A 15,715-nucleotide genomic window follows, 5' to 3' on the forward strand; every position below is an offset into this window, starting at 1 on the left:
GTTCTCCAGGGATGCACCCCAGAACCAGAAAGAAGGGAGCCTGATTCCAGGGTGTGTCACCAAAAACTGCCCTCTTGCAATCCAGGACCCCTCAGGAGATGCCAGAGAGCGGGTTTCCACCCGATCCCCACAGGCCAGGCCGAGGGACCCCACCTGCCAGAGATACCCCACTCACTCCGCAGATGCCCTTTGAGCTACAGTACTACCCCAGGTGCAGCTGGCCAGGGAGGGACCATGGGAGGTTGTCTCCAGGTTGTGTCCAGCCCATCTCACCCAGTCCCGGCCCAATGGCCACCTTCTAATTAATTTCTTTCCAATGTGCGTGAATCCAGGACACTAGTTGTTTTACAATGGGAAAATGTCCCTGGAAATTAGGGGACTGTTTCAAAATGAATCATTCCTGGGATTCTTGTTTTAAAATGCATAGTCCTAGGCTACTCCACCTCCAGACTTCTCACTAGAGAGAAACGCAGAATGTACATTTTCCTTAGTGCCCCATTGGATTCTGGTACTTTGAGGAAACTGACAATGCCACCACCCTCTACTTAAGATGTTTGTAACTTTCAGTTTACAAATAGACTGTTCTTCAGCCACTCCATGACTAGGGCAGACAGGTCCCGGATCAGTCTCTCTTCTGGATTCATTCCTAGCCTCCCAGGAATTTATTTTCTAGGGGTAAAGGTAATGGTTCAGAGGCAGCTATTTTAAGCCAAATGTGTATATTTTGAAAATTAAATTTCACTCAGTGAACATTCAAAAACAGAACATAATTTTAAAAAGTGAAATACAAACGAACTGAAAAGATCAAAAGGATTGACAGTTATGTTACTTTGATAGGTTTACACCCTCCTACCTGTGCTGTCTGGTGGTTCTATATCATTATGGCCTCTATTCCCCCATGTATCTCCTGCAGCTGCCATGACTTTGACTGCACAAAGGAGCCCCAGAGGTGTATGCCCAAGCTCAGCAGCTGGCAGGAGCCTCTTAGACATCATCAGGTCTTTGGGAGGCAGAATAATGGTCCCCGAAGATGTCCTGGTTCAAATCCTTGGAACTTGTATGTTACCTTGCATGGCAAAGGGGAATTAAGGTACAGATGGAATGAAGGTAACTAAAGCTTGGATTTGCCAAGTGGGCTCAATCACAACCACAAGGATCCTACAAAGTGGGTGAGAGATGCGGTGTTAAGGCTGTGAAGATGGAGGGAGGGGGTCATGAGCCAAGGAATGCTGAAGGCCTCTAGAAGCTTCATAAACCTGGTAGAAAAACACCATCAACATCCACCAACACCCATGTCCTCCGCCATGAGGAAAAACCCTCACCTTCTCTGGGCTGGTTTCACCAGGTATTGGCAAGGAGCCATCCCTCTCTGGGGACTGCCCTGCAATAGACTCCTCAGCTTTCATGCCTGGGGCCCCAGTGTCAGTTGGGAATGTCACCTCAAGTTACGGTCATGGCACAAGCATGCATGGTAGTGCCACAGGGGCCCATCCAAGGGGTTTTTTGTTGTTGTTTTGTTTTGTTTTAAGAGAAAAATGATCTCTATGGTCAGGATTTTCCTTGGAACAATATTATGTGAAGTTGACTATGATGGCATCACATTCACTGAAGTAGAGACACTAGTGATGCAACATGGAATAAATCATTGTTGCTTGCTGAGAACCACTCAAGAGGACAGAAATCTTAGTTAAGATCTTAAATTAGAAAACTAGTTATTAAAAACATACCAGTTTCTTAGACATCAATGAATAAATAGTGCTGTTAGTGCACAGATGCTGCTGTTAGATACTACAAAACATTTACAAACTTATGTTTTAAGGCTTATTACATTTGAGACATCTGACATGACTATCCCTCATTTCCCTTTAATCCCTAACTCTATTTCACCGTTTGCAAAAATAAAAATACAAAACCACAAGAATGAACAAATGATAACTACATGCAACAACATGGGTAGATGTCACAAACATTACGTTGACCTAGAGAGGCCAGACACAAGGGTCTGTGGGGTACGACTTCATTTATAGAAAGTTTGAGACCAGGAAAAGGCCAACCACTGTTGTATTAGAATTCCAGTTGTGCATCACCGGGAGGTAACTGGAAGGAGGCTCCGGGAGTCAGCTTCCTGACCTGGGTGCTGGTGACCTCAGCATGTTCACTTTGTAAAAACTCAAACGTATAATTGGTGCCCTTGAGTTTATGTATGCTGTGATACGAAGCGAAAAGAAATGTAAGAATGAGATTAATGCCGTGTTAGAATTTGAAAAAGAAGTCAGGATGTCCTCATTTTTAAATACGTGACAGAGCCTAGGCGCTGCTCTCGGCAAGTGTTGGGGAAGGTCCATGGTGTATCATCCCTTGCAGTGAGTGGACAATGCCCTGTGCATAGTACGGTTAGGTCCCCGGAAATGGTCAGTTTCTCGTGGCCCTGGTCAATTCCTCTGGCTTCCATCTAGACTAAGCTAGGACAAGGCAAAGCTGAGAAGAAGCTAAGATTTTGTACACAGCCTGATAGCTAGCTATTGGGTGGCCTGTGCGTACAAGACATGCCTTCTTCCAATCTATCAGGGCCACAGGGCTGTGCAGGCATGCCACACACACACACACACACACACACACACACACACACACACACGTTTCCAGCCACACCCTACATCCTGACTTGATGCTTCCTTTATCCTTTCCTTCTATTCTACTCACTTCTCTTTTCCTTTTTTTCACCATTAAATCTACTTGTTCTTATTATTATACAGAATATTTATATTAGTCAGTTCTTTAGATTGGTGCTCCTCAATCCTAGCAGCCCATTTGTATTTCTTGAAAGTTTTCTAGACTCGCAGCAGACCAATTACATAGGAATTTATGGAGATTACCCCTTAAAGAGAGGACATCATTTCATATGAATGCAATACTTCCATAAAACTCCTCCTCCTCCCACCCATCACGGGTACCTTGACAACCTCCCCAAGTGACACCAACAGGAATGCCAGAGAGGAGAGCTCTCCTGCAGCTTACAAAGGTGACAGCACATTACTTAGGTGGCATTCCTCTCTCCTCTCTCGGGCCACATCTGCCAGTTACTGCAGCCTAAAAGGCTCCATGAAAGGAGTGACTAAACTAACATTCTGTCCTCCAGCTCAGGGAGCACAGGTTCCCGGGGCTGAGCTGAGGTTGCACCATGCTGACCAACTCTACCCAGCTGTGGGCATGGACTTCCCCAGTCGGCTAAATCTGGAACAATTCAATGCCCTTCCCCCCCCCCCCAAAAAAAAACAAAACAAAACAAAACAAAACAAAACACAACAAAACAATGTTTCTTTTCAACAGATAGGGTTTTGAGTCATTTATTGGAGCTAATGCTGTGGTCATTGTCCTAATGGATTTTTAGTGATGTGTGAAGTTCTCAGCCAACAGTCAACAAGCTATAACTTGATGGAAGTATTGCTTTAGTATGAAATGATATCTTCTCTTCGATTCAAATGTATTACTTCTATAGTCTAAGTCCTAAGAATCTTAAATGTGAGAAAGATGCCAATGAAAATTACAACCTTCTTTTAAAGGACTGCTTGAAGTAGGGAGCAAAAAGTGTTTTTCCTTGATTTTATTTGGTGGGGGACGTTATGGAGGTGGGAAGGGGGCAATAAAAAGTCGGGGTTTCCCAGCGGGGCTGCCTTGACCCTCCTCAGTGCCGCTGGAGGGATAAGGACCTAACAAGCCCTTTCTTCCTGGGACTGCAAGGTAATGACCACATTACCTAAGGTCAGGGTTCCAGCATCTTTTTTAAAATATATATATTATTGATTTTTACAGAGAGGAAGGGAGAGGGATAGAGAGTTAGAAACATCGGTGAGAGAGACACATAGATCAGCTGCTTCCGGCACACCTCCTACTGGGGATGTGCCTGCAACCAAGGTACATGCCCTTGACTGGAATCAAGCCTGGTAGCTTTCAGTCTGCAGGCCAAAGCTCTATCCACTGAGCCAAACTGGTTTCGGCTCCAGCATCTTTTTTTTTTTTTTTACCAGGATTCTGTATCCCCCCTTAGACAGGGCAAAAGGAAGATCTGCTCTGGGGAGACTTAGAGGGTCCCCTCTCCCATTTTCCAGCCCTGCCCAATCCCTGGGACGAGGCACTGGTGGGACCCGGGCACATGCCACAAAAAGCCCAGCCCCTCCTTTTAAACAGTCACATGGCAATTGAAATCTTTGAATGCTTACCCCAATGTGTCCAGCCAGCCAAAGGGCCCAGGTGGTCCCTCCATGCCCTCTAGGGGGCAGACATTTGAGTGTACACAACCCCAGACCTGGGGGGCAGCTGCTTGGGGGCTGAGAGTGGATGGTCACAGGTCAGAACGTAAGCTTGTGGCCTGGGCTGTTCGCACACAGGCACAGAGGTGCCTCCTGGTTCCAGATGGAGCCAGATGGAAAGAGTCGTGTGGGTGGGCCAAGGCTTCTTCCCTCACCACTGAGAGACCTGAAAATTCTCCCTTTAAACCTGGCCTGCAGAACTTGTAGGGAGGCCCATTTGTCAAGGTAGGGGGCCAGACCTATGACACAGATGGAGGAGAAAGTCCAAACATTAGGGCTCTATAGTTGAACTTGACCTTCCACGTACAGCTAATTTGTCAAGGAAGGAGACTCAAGCTTCCTTAAATTAACGGTCCATTAGGGTGATCTACAGCTTTTAAATGGATAGGCACATGATATCTGGTTCTCCATCTGTATGTTTAGTCTCATAAATTTCAGAAGTAGCCCTCCTCCAAGCCCGGCCCTAGGCACGCACAACCAAAATATCTCAGGCCGGGCTGGTACATCTGAGTTTTAACAAGCCCGCCAGATGACTTGCGCCCACAATTCATTAACCAACCACTAAGGAGAGCCTTATCTCCTCTCTCATTTTTCACACTAAGCCCATGTGTCAACAGGCGGTAGTGAGTGATCCATCAGCAAGCGATGAAAGCAGATAAAGGACCACGAGGCCCAGACCGAGGCCAACTGCATTCTGTTCAGGAAACAGGTTCCCTCCGCCCGGGACCCTGTGGCTTCCCTGTCGATCTTTCTCAATCCACGCGCTGTGTGGGAGAGCCGTGGTGGCCACTCAGCAGCCACTCCGAGTTCAGGTCATTTCCCCTCAGTGGCAGAATCCTTCACAGTTCAGGTGGCCCATTCTTTCCCACTGGCTTCTGTCTAAGTCTCTGACCTAACACCCACTCTCTTTCCCTAACCATCCCTACTCCTCAGTGCCTAGGGTTTTTGTTTTATCATACAATTGTCTAACCCAGTGGTTGGCAAACTCATTAGTCAACAGAGCCAAATATCAACAGTACAACGATTGAAATTTCTTTTGAGAGCCAAATTTTTTAAACTTAAACTTCTAACGCCACTTCTTCAAAACAGACTCGCCCAGACCGTGGTATTTTGTGGAAGAGTCACACTCAAGGAGCCAAAGAGCTGCAGTTTGCTGACCACGGGTCTAACCCAGAGCTATTGGGTCTCTGCGGTAGGTGAGAACACAGTTCTTGTTACTACCCTGGGAGCACAGCAGGGTCACCTACAAGAGCCATAAACATCCAGAATGGACCCCATTCTGACCAATTCAATCCTGATCTGAGCAGTGTGGTGTAGGAGTGCACGGAAGCATGGCGAACAGATGAGCTTTATTATTCTGCTCACACATCAAAAATGTCAAAGAGCTCTCCTCCCCCCCCATATACCCATAGATAGGGTATTTGTTGATTATTTTACAGCCCTAAACAAACACCGTTATTAATATAAACCCAGCTTTTCTAGCCTTAAGGCCTGCAAATGCTGCCTCCCAGAGTGGTATTCCACCAAGAAGCAGTCCAAGAACTTCAGTAAAAAACTATCATGGCCAAGGATGGTAGCAGCGACAGCCCACTGTGTTTCAGGGCTTTAAACAGAGGCTGGAATTAGCTACCACCCCCACCCCCAGGCCTTCTGGGTTAGCAGAGTACTAAGGGAGTGGATACCTGTTTGTTTTGTTTTGGTGCTATTATAAAACATTCTAATGACATATCCAGTCCACACCCCGTCTTTTAGAAATGCAATATGTACACGTGGTTCACGGAAGATGAAAAGCTGTACTTGACATTCAGGTATAGGAACTTGGTGGAGAGTTGGCCATGGCTGAGGACACTGTTCTCCCTCGTATGGAAGGATGCAACACTGAGACGCTTGTAGCAGGTAGATACTGTCAGATCCCTATCCCAGCCATTTCCTATAGATCCCACTGTCCACACTTAATTAGCACAGAAGCCAAAGCAACTGATATGGACCCATGCACCTTGGGATATAAAAGTACTGTTTTTAGGCAACACATTAAAACCGTTTTTGCTAGCTATGCAAGAACTTTTAAATCTGACCCTCTAATTTAAAAATTTGCAACAGTTTTCAAGTACACATTTCACAGAAAAGAAAAAATAAATAAATAAAATCAAGGGAATGATGACTACCACAATAACCCAAGCCATTTGTTAACTCTACACTGTGTAATTTGTGTTTTCTCAGTTTCACCAAAGAGGAGTACTTTGAGGATACAGTATTACCTGCCTGGATTGTTAACAATGTGCCAAGAGGTTGACCACATATCTGAGGGGTACCACTCCAGTCTGTGCAGGTGGAAGCCATCCTGGACTTTGTATCAAGGTCAATTGTAGCCATTCATCTATTGATGAGCAATGTACTTTTTAACCCCCACTGAGGAATAGACAACATTCAGTTCTACCAAGAGAGCTTCTCTGAATAGCTCTGTCCCACTTCAGACTTAGTTTCAGAGTCTGAAAAACTGGGTTAGTATTTCCATCAAACTATTAAACTATATCCTGGGGGCAGGGTGCCCATCTCTGCCTAGAGAGTACCTGCAAACTCCTGGACTTGGCTACAGTAGAGTTTATTATTATAAGGACTAGAGGCCCAGTGCACAGAATTCATGCAAAGGGCTCTGCCTTCACAGCCCCAGCTTCATCCAGAAGGTCATCCAGTCTAATTAGCATATTATGATTTTCTTATTATAGATAGTTCACACTAGAGACAGTGATACATATTGAATAAAAATTATAGTTGGGAAGTCCCACCAGGCCCCACTCACCGCCATCCCTTCTCCTCCCTAGTGTTGCCTACAGAGGTGGCAACCGTATCCTACTTGGCACTATGGCTTCCCTCAGATCCCTCCTGAAACCCAAGGTTCTAAAAATGAGTCCAATAAGTTCATTCGGCACCAGTCAGATATGTCCAAGTTAAGCATAACTGGCAGAGACCCAGAGGCATTGACAATAAGGTGCACTGGAGATTCAAAGGTCAGGTCTTGATGCCCAACATGGGTTACTGGAGCAACAAGAAAACAAAGCTCATGCTGCCTAGTGGCTTTGGGAAGCTTCTGATCCACAGGGTCAAGGAGCCACTGATGTGCAACAGATCTTACTGTGCTGAGATTGCTCACAACATCTCAAAAGAACAAAATCCTTTGAGCAGCCCAGCTGGCATCAGAGTTGCCAATCCGATGCCAGGCTGCACAGTGAAAAAAAAATGAATAGACTGTATCTGTGGTGATAAAGCTGTAGATAGCATTCTGAAAATAAATAAATAAAATTATATATATGGGAAGGATAAAAAGGAACTGCCCAGAGGTCATGTGGGTTCTTAAGTGATTATTATGCGTTAGGAACTAAAAGAGAATTTAATTCCATATACTGGTTAAGAATGGTAAAAACAATACACCTTACTCCATTTGGCTGCTCGGCAATATTTGCAGTGGCCACAAGGTGGCGCTCACTTTTTAGAAATACAACTTCATATTGAAAACCTGACTCCAAGGAGCACCAAAACAGTGGACCATAAAAATGTCTTTTAATAAAACGATAAGTGGGTTTTCACAGCTACCGACCACTATACATTAAATACACGAGCAGTGATGTTCACAAATGTGTACAGGTGCCTGCAATCATAGAGTAGGATATGGAATACAATGCTTCCTGCTCATTCTTCCTTATTTGAATTTACTTCTCCTTTAGGCTATGAAATTAGCATATGCTGATTTCTCTTTTATATGTTAAGTGCCGCCGCACATTACTTAAAATGCTTATCCTTTTCTACCTGGAACTCATAACAAAGAGATACTCAACAGATTGAAAACCTCTAGGGACATATGGGTGGGCTGGCTCAGCTATTTATGGTAGATGGGAGGACCAGCCTTAGCCCCTCCCAGCATGCCTCCACCAGCCCAGGCCTTGTCTGCAGGCCTGGGGTCACTGTCTTCTCAGACCATCTGGTCTGCAGAGCCTTGGGCGTTTTGCCATTTTCCTCCAAAATCCCATCAACTTTCCTGTCTTAAAGAATAAAACTGTGAGAAGAAATAGTTATTGCATTTTTAAAAAAGCATCGCCTTTTTTTTTATGTGTATATACTTGTGGGTTTATGCAACAGTGGGGAAAAAAATCCAGAATGACTTCTGTGTTGACTGGCCCTGAACTAATGCTGTTAAGAGAGACATATCTAGCTCAAAAATGTAAATGTACCCAGTACTCACATGGTCTCGTTTCCTGAACACACAGTGAGACAGATGTTGACCTGAGAAAGCGGTATAATAAATGAAGAAGAATCTGTTAAGTGTGGACAAAAGGGGCTGACCTGACAAGCTCAGGGAAGGCCTGCATGGCTGTCTTGCAAACTCAAAGACCTAAGTAACCACAAAGGATGGTCTGAAATTAAACTCCAACTAAAAGCAGTTATGGTGGGCAATTACATCCTAGGCTGGTATCTTCACTGACAAAGTCAACCTCTACCTTAACGGAGTCTATCTGTCTTTTTGCATCTATGATAACATACCATTTGAAATGACTGGGTAACTGGTAACTTCCTTTTTTTCTGGACCCCTTGGGGCACAACCTAATATGCTAGGTGCCAGGACCAATACCACAAATTCCTTCATTATCATGTTAATTGTTCCTGTACCCCACCTAGGAATGTGTCTATCATTTTACTCTTTATCCAATCCTAGCCTCCCCCTCTATGTTCCCCACCCCACCCAGCTTTGCTTTCTCCTGCCTCTCTAGTCTATCACCATGGATTTTGTATAAACTACCTATATCCATTTCCTTTTATTGCAATGTATAAATACAGATGTAACCCGCTATTCTCTGGAGCATTATCTCAATTCATTGAGGTTCTCCTTTCCGGCACATGTCGACTTTTTGGTTCAAATAAACTCACAAAAATTCTTTACAGGTTTCAGTGGTTCTTTACATCAACAGAAGAAAGTATGAAGGGGCTAAAGTAGAGGCTGCAGAATGTGAAGTGAAGATGAAGGTCTGGGATGGGGAACCGAGGAGAAAGGAGAGAGAAGGAAACTAAAGGGAACTGAAACCCGGGGACAGTACCCTATTTGAATTTTTTCCAGAATGTCCCAAAAACTTTGTACTTTCAGACGGAACATGTGTCCATGGAGAGAAACATGATGTTTCCTGGAGACTTCTAGACAGGTCAGAAAGCTTCCTAAACTCTTGTCTCCTCAATCTGATTAGCAAGCACCTACTTTTCCCACTTGGGCCCCACTCGTGTCTGCTGGAGACTCCACACCAGGATATCTAAGCCCATTCCAGACCCATTCTATCTCACTTCCACAGTGATTTTAATCACCCACAAGGAGTTCTCTCTCCTATTACCACAATGGCTATTTCTAAATGGTCTCTCTTTTCAAGTTTCCAGACCTGGCTGGACCTGCACCCTAGCCATTAAATGGTTCTACAGCCAAAACTGGTTTGGCTCAGTGGATAGAGCGTCAGCCTGCGGACTGAAAGATCCCAGGTTTGATTCCGGTCAAGGGCATGTACCTTGGTTGCAGGCACATCCCCAGTAGGGGGTGTGCAGGAGGCAGCTGATCTATGATTCTCTCTCATCAATGTTTCTAATTCTCTATCCCTCTCTCTTCCTTTCTATAAAAAAAAAAAAAAAAAAAAAATCAATAAAATATATATATATTTTAAAAATAATAAATAAATAAATAAATGGTTCTGCAGCTGCCTTTTCTGGCCCCAAACCATTCTCCAGGAGCTCACATTAACACGGAGCATCATCGTCCTCCCTTCCTCCCTCACTGATGATCCTCTTCTTGTCTTAGCTTAGCCTTCTGCCCAGATGCAAGAGGCAACCAAAAAGAATAAAAATGGAGCTTTTAGACTCAGAAGTTTTGGGTTTGAAGCCTAGTGCTTTCTAATTACAGTTCCCCGGGCAGAATACACCATGTTTCCAAGATGCTCTTTTCTGGTGTCTAAAACTTGCTATAATAGTGCAACCTCCCTGTGATGTTTTGAGAGTTGCCAGTGTGTTATTTGTGAAAGTACTTTCCACACTTCCTCAGATCTCTGTCTGTTGACTTTAAGATGTAAGGAGTTTAGTCCCACAAAATATGATGCCTTCCCAAGTCCTCACCCACCTCTGCCTTCCCTGATGATGCCATATCTTTCTCATAGTTAGGCTGTTCTATCTTATTGGATATTCTATCTTATTCTGAGCCTTCCCTGCAAGCTCCACCCTCTCCTCTTCCTCTATGTACCCATCCTTGCAGGATCCTCTGCACTGTGATCACTTGGGCCTTGGAGAAGAATGTGAAGTTCATCTCTCCAACCCTGAGATCATTTCCAAAAGATGAAATAGAGAGGGCCAGAGAGAGAGAGTGAAAGAGATTGAGGGCCGGTGTACAAGCACTTTTTAAGGGGAAGATAGGGGACGGGACTTAGGGCACTGAGCACACACTGATTGGTGGTTTCATGTAAGGCCTATGATTAGGGACCTAAGGATTTAGGAATCGGGAGCTTAGGGTATTTGGTAGGTGCTGATTGGTGGTTCAGTGCTCAGGAATGTCAGGCTGCAGGTGGAGTTTACATCTGTCCATCAGTTGGAGGAAGGGAGGATCTATCAATCTCCCCTCAGCCTCCAGTCATGTGAAGGCATTTTGATAGATGGTCATGACCCTGTTTATAAATTTGTAGACTCACTGTTAAGGCTTTTGGACATTCTCAGATTGAACAAGTAAATGAAAAATTGTAAAGAATCTAGTTTATAAAGAAAGGTATTACATTCCTGCAGACAGTGAAATGTTATTTGTCATCTTTTGCCTGAAGCACAAGCTGGTAGTATTTTGCAGATTTCTCCTTAGCAGCCCCAAGTGGCTCTCTCTGGAGATGACATAGGCCAGTGGTTAGCAAACTCATTAGTCAACAGAGCCAAATATAAACAGTACAATGATTGAAATATCTTTTGAGAGACAAATTTTTTAAACTTATACTTCTTCTAACGCCACTTCTTCAAAATAGTCTCGCCCAAGCCATGGTATTTTGTGGAAGAGCCACACTCAAGGGGCCAAAGAGCCGCATTTGTCTTGTGAGCCGCAGTTTGCCGACCATTGACATAGGCAATGAAAGGATGTCAGAGAGTTAAGTGCTGAATCTGATGGATGGAAGAAAAACCAGATTCCTGTTTCTGACAGGCCAGGCTTCTGAGTTCCATTTGAACTAGGACACAAAGTAATATTCCTAAATTCTGAGGCTGAGAGAATTGTCTGTCTCCTCTCTGTATGTGAAGTTTGCTGCTAAGATTCTCTGTCATTGGTTTCCGAGCACTTAATCTTCATAGGAAAGTGACAATTTCCTGGGCACACACTTCTGTCCCAGAGGCTGTCTGTTTGGTGCTCAGTTGCTCCTATTATCAAGTAAACCTATCATACTGTCTTCTAAGCTATCAGAGAGTTTTAGTGAAGTTTGCTCAGCAGGTCAAATTTGCATCTGTTCAGGTCTCTCCTACATCAATAGCTGTTGGTGTTCTGTTAGGCCTGTTTGAGGCACTGACTCCTCCCATGGACTCCCAAGGCCTATGTCTGTGTGTGCATTGTATATATCAGTGTTTCCCAAACTTTTGACATATGTGTACCCCTTCTATAATTTTCATAATGCTGAGTACCCCTCATACTCATGAGAACGTAGAATTAGGCGCAGCTAAGCACAGTGCAGTGCACATCCCCACCAAACTCCGGTGCAACGCGGACCCCCACCAAACTCTTCCCGTACCCCTGGGGGTACGTGTACCACACTTTGGGAAACACTATACATTATAGATGATAATGATTGCCAGCCATGATCAACTTTAATGTTTTCCCTCCCAGCTAAGTTCCTTTTGCTGTCCAACTTGCACATGCATATACATATGTTCACACACACACACACACACACACACACACACACACACAAACAAATGTGCCTGCCACTGGCTACTATTTGCCCAGGGAATGAAAATCCTCTTGAATAATACTTCATTACGGTAAATGTACTTGCTTTTAACAGACAAATCTGAAAAGAATCCCTAAGAAATTATTTTCACATCTTCTAGCTTTCTGTTTTCCAAACAATGGCAAGAACATTAGACGAAGAGTCTAGCAGAGGAGAAAATGCTGCACTTACAAAAAAAAAAGTGTAGAAAAATGCAGGCCTGTGCAAGGGAATGCGTCAATCAAATAGCAATGCTGACCTTCCAGGTTGCCAGTGCAAGCCAAGAACACAAACACGAACACGGACATGGACACGGGGCAGGGTGATCTGCTCTTCCCAGATATTTACCTCTATTCATGACTGCAACCATCCTCATGGCCTGAGGGGGGCGCTGTCACTCCCTTAAAGTAGCAAAGCTGAAATATTTTAGTTCCCTCTAAATATCTGCAATAGAACAAAATGGAAAAATAACTCAAGATAACATAAAACTAGACATTCTGGCCCAAAATTAATGTCAGATATTCACACTCCCTAAGAACAGGAGGTTATTTACTGGACTCCGGAAAGAATTAAATAAATGTGAGATGTGGAGAAGTTCTGGGTGGCACTTTTCTCCTTCCCTGGGTCCAGCCCTTATTTCCTCCTTCCTCCTTCCTGACACCAGGGAGTGGCAAATTAGAGACCCGTGAGACCGAATCCAGCCAGCAGCTTGCTTCTGTAAATGAAGTTACACAGGAGCCAGCCACACGCATTTGTTTGTTCATTGTCTGTGGCTGCTTTCATTCTGCACCGGACTGGTATAGTTGTTAGAGAGACAAAACGTCCCGTAAACCCTACAATCATTGCTACTGGCCCTTTCCAGTACCTTCTCCCTCTCCTATCTATGAGCTATATTATTTCTCAACAAGGGATAAAGGGGTGACAATGGCTGATTTGTTTAAGGAACTCTGATATGTACCTGGTCAGCCAGGAGGGGGGTGCTGGCTTCTTCAAACGCATTTCTGCAATATGATGGAATTGCCATCTGCCAGCCACTGGCAGGGAGTCACAGGCAGGCAAATGGGGAAAGGCACTTGGAATGCATATTCAGAGACTATACAACCTCGGACATGGATTGTGGCGGGGGGTGGAGAGACATGGAAGTGGGGGTTCCACTTGAGAGCTTCACCAAGGAAAGAAACAAAGTAACCCCTAATCTCCTGCCACCCGGGGGGGGGTTGGGCTTCAGACGGGCACTTCGGGCTCTCCACCGGGGATCGGCCACACTTTACATCCTAGAAAGCCTGTGTCTGTGCAGAAATGTAATTCCCAATCTGATCCCAAGAGCTCCAAGCTGGCAGTGTGGCGCAGAAGAGAAGAATGTTCGGATCAATGGGGGGAAAACAGAGGGCTGTATGCAAGAGGGAAAATACCGGGAAGCAGTGAAGAACTACTCATTAGTATGAGAAAGGACAGGGAGGGGACAAAAAACAACACATCTCAGAGAGCTACATAGTCTGGCTAATGACATAAACGAGAGGTCTTACTCCAGTAACACTGCTGTCCATCAGAGGAACAGACGCCCGTGGGGAATTTCTCCAGGCGAGGGAGGCGTGTGATAGAGGAGAGAGAGATCTATGGGTGAAAAGCAACAGAAGAGCAGAAATAAAGGGTGCGAGTGACACCTTCCAGGGACCTGGGGAAAGCTGAGATGACTCAGGCTGCGGGAACAGGAGTGCTGATGATCCCCCAATCAAGGAGATCTTCGCCTTTCCAGAGCAAGAGCCAGGCTCATGTCCGAAGCTGTACTTGAGGTGATTTGGTATGGGCCCTGAAGACATTTCAGAACTGACAAAGTAACAGATGGCTGTTGAGCACAAGAGGGTGAAGTGAGGCTCTGGGGGGCAGCATGACTCACAAGGACTTGTGTGTGGGCAGTGTGCCACGCAGCACGGGCACAGCGATTAAATGTGCCAGCCCGGGAGGGAGTGAGGCTGCAGGCTCCAAGTGGGTGCTACTGCTTCCTGGCTGTGTAACCCCGGGCAAATTCGTGAACTTTTCCTTCCTGTGTTTGGTGGTCAGTGGGCATACGAGTAGCAGAGGCTGTTGTAAGGATGGAGTATGTTAACACAGATAAAGGTCTGAAAACCGAGCCTGGCTCAGGTTGATGCTATGTAATTCATCATCAGCTCCTACCAGGGACAAGATCCGTCAGGCCAGCAGCCAGCAGCATGCCACAGACCTGAGTCAAATCGGATTTTAGGAAAGCACTTTGCAAACTCTCCCAGGATACCACTGAGGACCAACTGATAAGGTCGTCCGAATAACAACACAGGTGACCTGGTTTCATAACTACAATCGCACTTCAGCTTGGTGAAACCTCTCTAACTCCAAGTCTTGTCATTGTCTGCAGTCCTGTCCTTGTTCACCATTCCTTATTCATAAGGCCTGAAATTATTTTATTGTGAAAAATCGAAAAATTTTGTGAAATATTCCAAGTTATAAAAACAACTTTTGCCGAAACCAGTTTGGCTCAGTGGATAGAGCGTTGGCCTGAGGACTGAAAGGTCCCAGGTTTGATTCCGGTCAAGGGCATGTACCTTGGTTGCAGGCACATCCCAAGTAGGGGTTATACAAGAGGCAGCTGATCAATGTCTCTCTCTCATCAACATTTCTAGCTCTCTATCCCTCTTTCTTCCTCTCTGTAAAAAAATCAATAAAAATATATTTAAAAAAATAGCTTTCAACATTTAGAACAAAACAAGGAAATATCATTCCGAAATCACTGGTGATTTCTCTCTTACTGAACATATCCCAATAAATGTGAAGAAACCTCTTAGTGAAGATACAGAAGAGAGTCCTATGAGGCTCATGTTAAAAAAAACAACACCTTATTCCTTCTTTCAATTCACTCAAATGTTTATTAAGGATTTAATATATGTTAGGCATCAATCCATTTAACCTCCCAACAACCTAATGAAATATAAATTATTATTGTCCTCATTTCACAGTCCCAGAAAACTTGGCATGGCATTTAAGGGACTAGCCCAAGGAAACACAGCTTAACTAGTGTAACCTTTCCTCCAGAAAATATTCTATTGTAAAGGGTCGTCTCACTTGCTCTTACTGTCTCACTTTGCTTGTCTGTTCCCCCCTCCTCACTCCCCCCTCCCCAGCTCCATCAAAGGAGCAAAAGCAATCCCTAGGTATCTAGAATTTATTGGAAGAAAACAAATCACTTGTCTTTGTGAAACTGACGTTCAGATGGGATCCTTACTAACCAGAATTTCTATGGATCATGACATCTTGGTTTCATTTAAAAATTTTCCACAAACTATGCATAAACTTGACACTTCTTTTTCTCACCTATAAAATGACAACAAAATACCATCACTGCATACCATGATTTAGGATCATTCATCCGACCAACAAGTATCCATTGTTTTGTACTCAAGAAAA

At 44.5% G+C, this 15,715-nt stretch overlaps 1 protein-coding gene across 4 annotated transcripts in view; it reads right to left on the reverse strand.

Annotated features, from left to right (window-relative positions):
* The window catches only part of PDE4D (phosphodiesterase 4D), a 1,156,670-nt gene that overhangs the window by 645,832 nt on the left and 495,123 nt on the right, over positions 1-15,715 (reverse strand). The window lies entirely within an intron of this gene.

This window comes from Pipistrellus hanaki, assembly GCF_964339955.1.
Source record: "Pipistrellus hanaki genome assembly, chromosome: 4".
Lineage (NCBI taxonomy): Eukaryota > Metazoa > Chordata > Mammalia > Chiroptera > Vespertilionidae > Pipistrellus > Pipistrellus hanaki.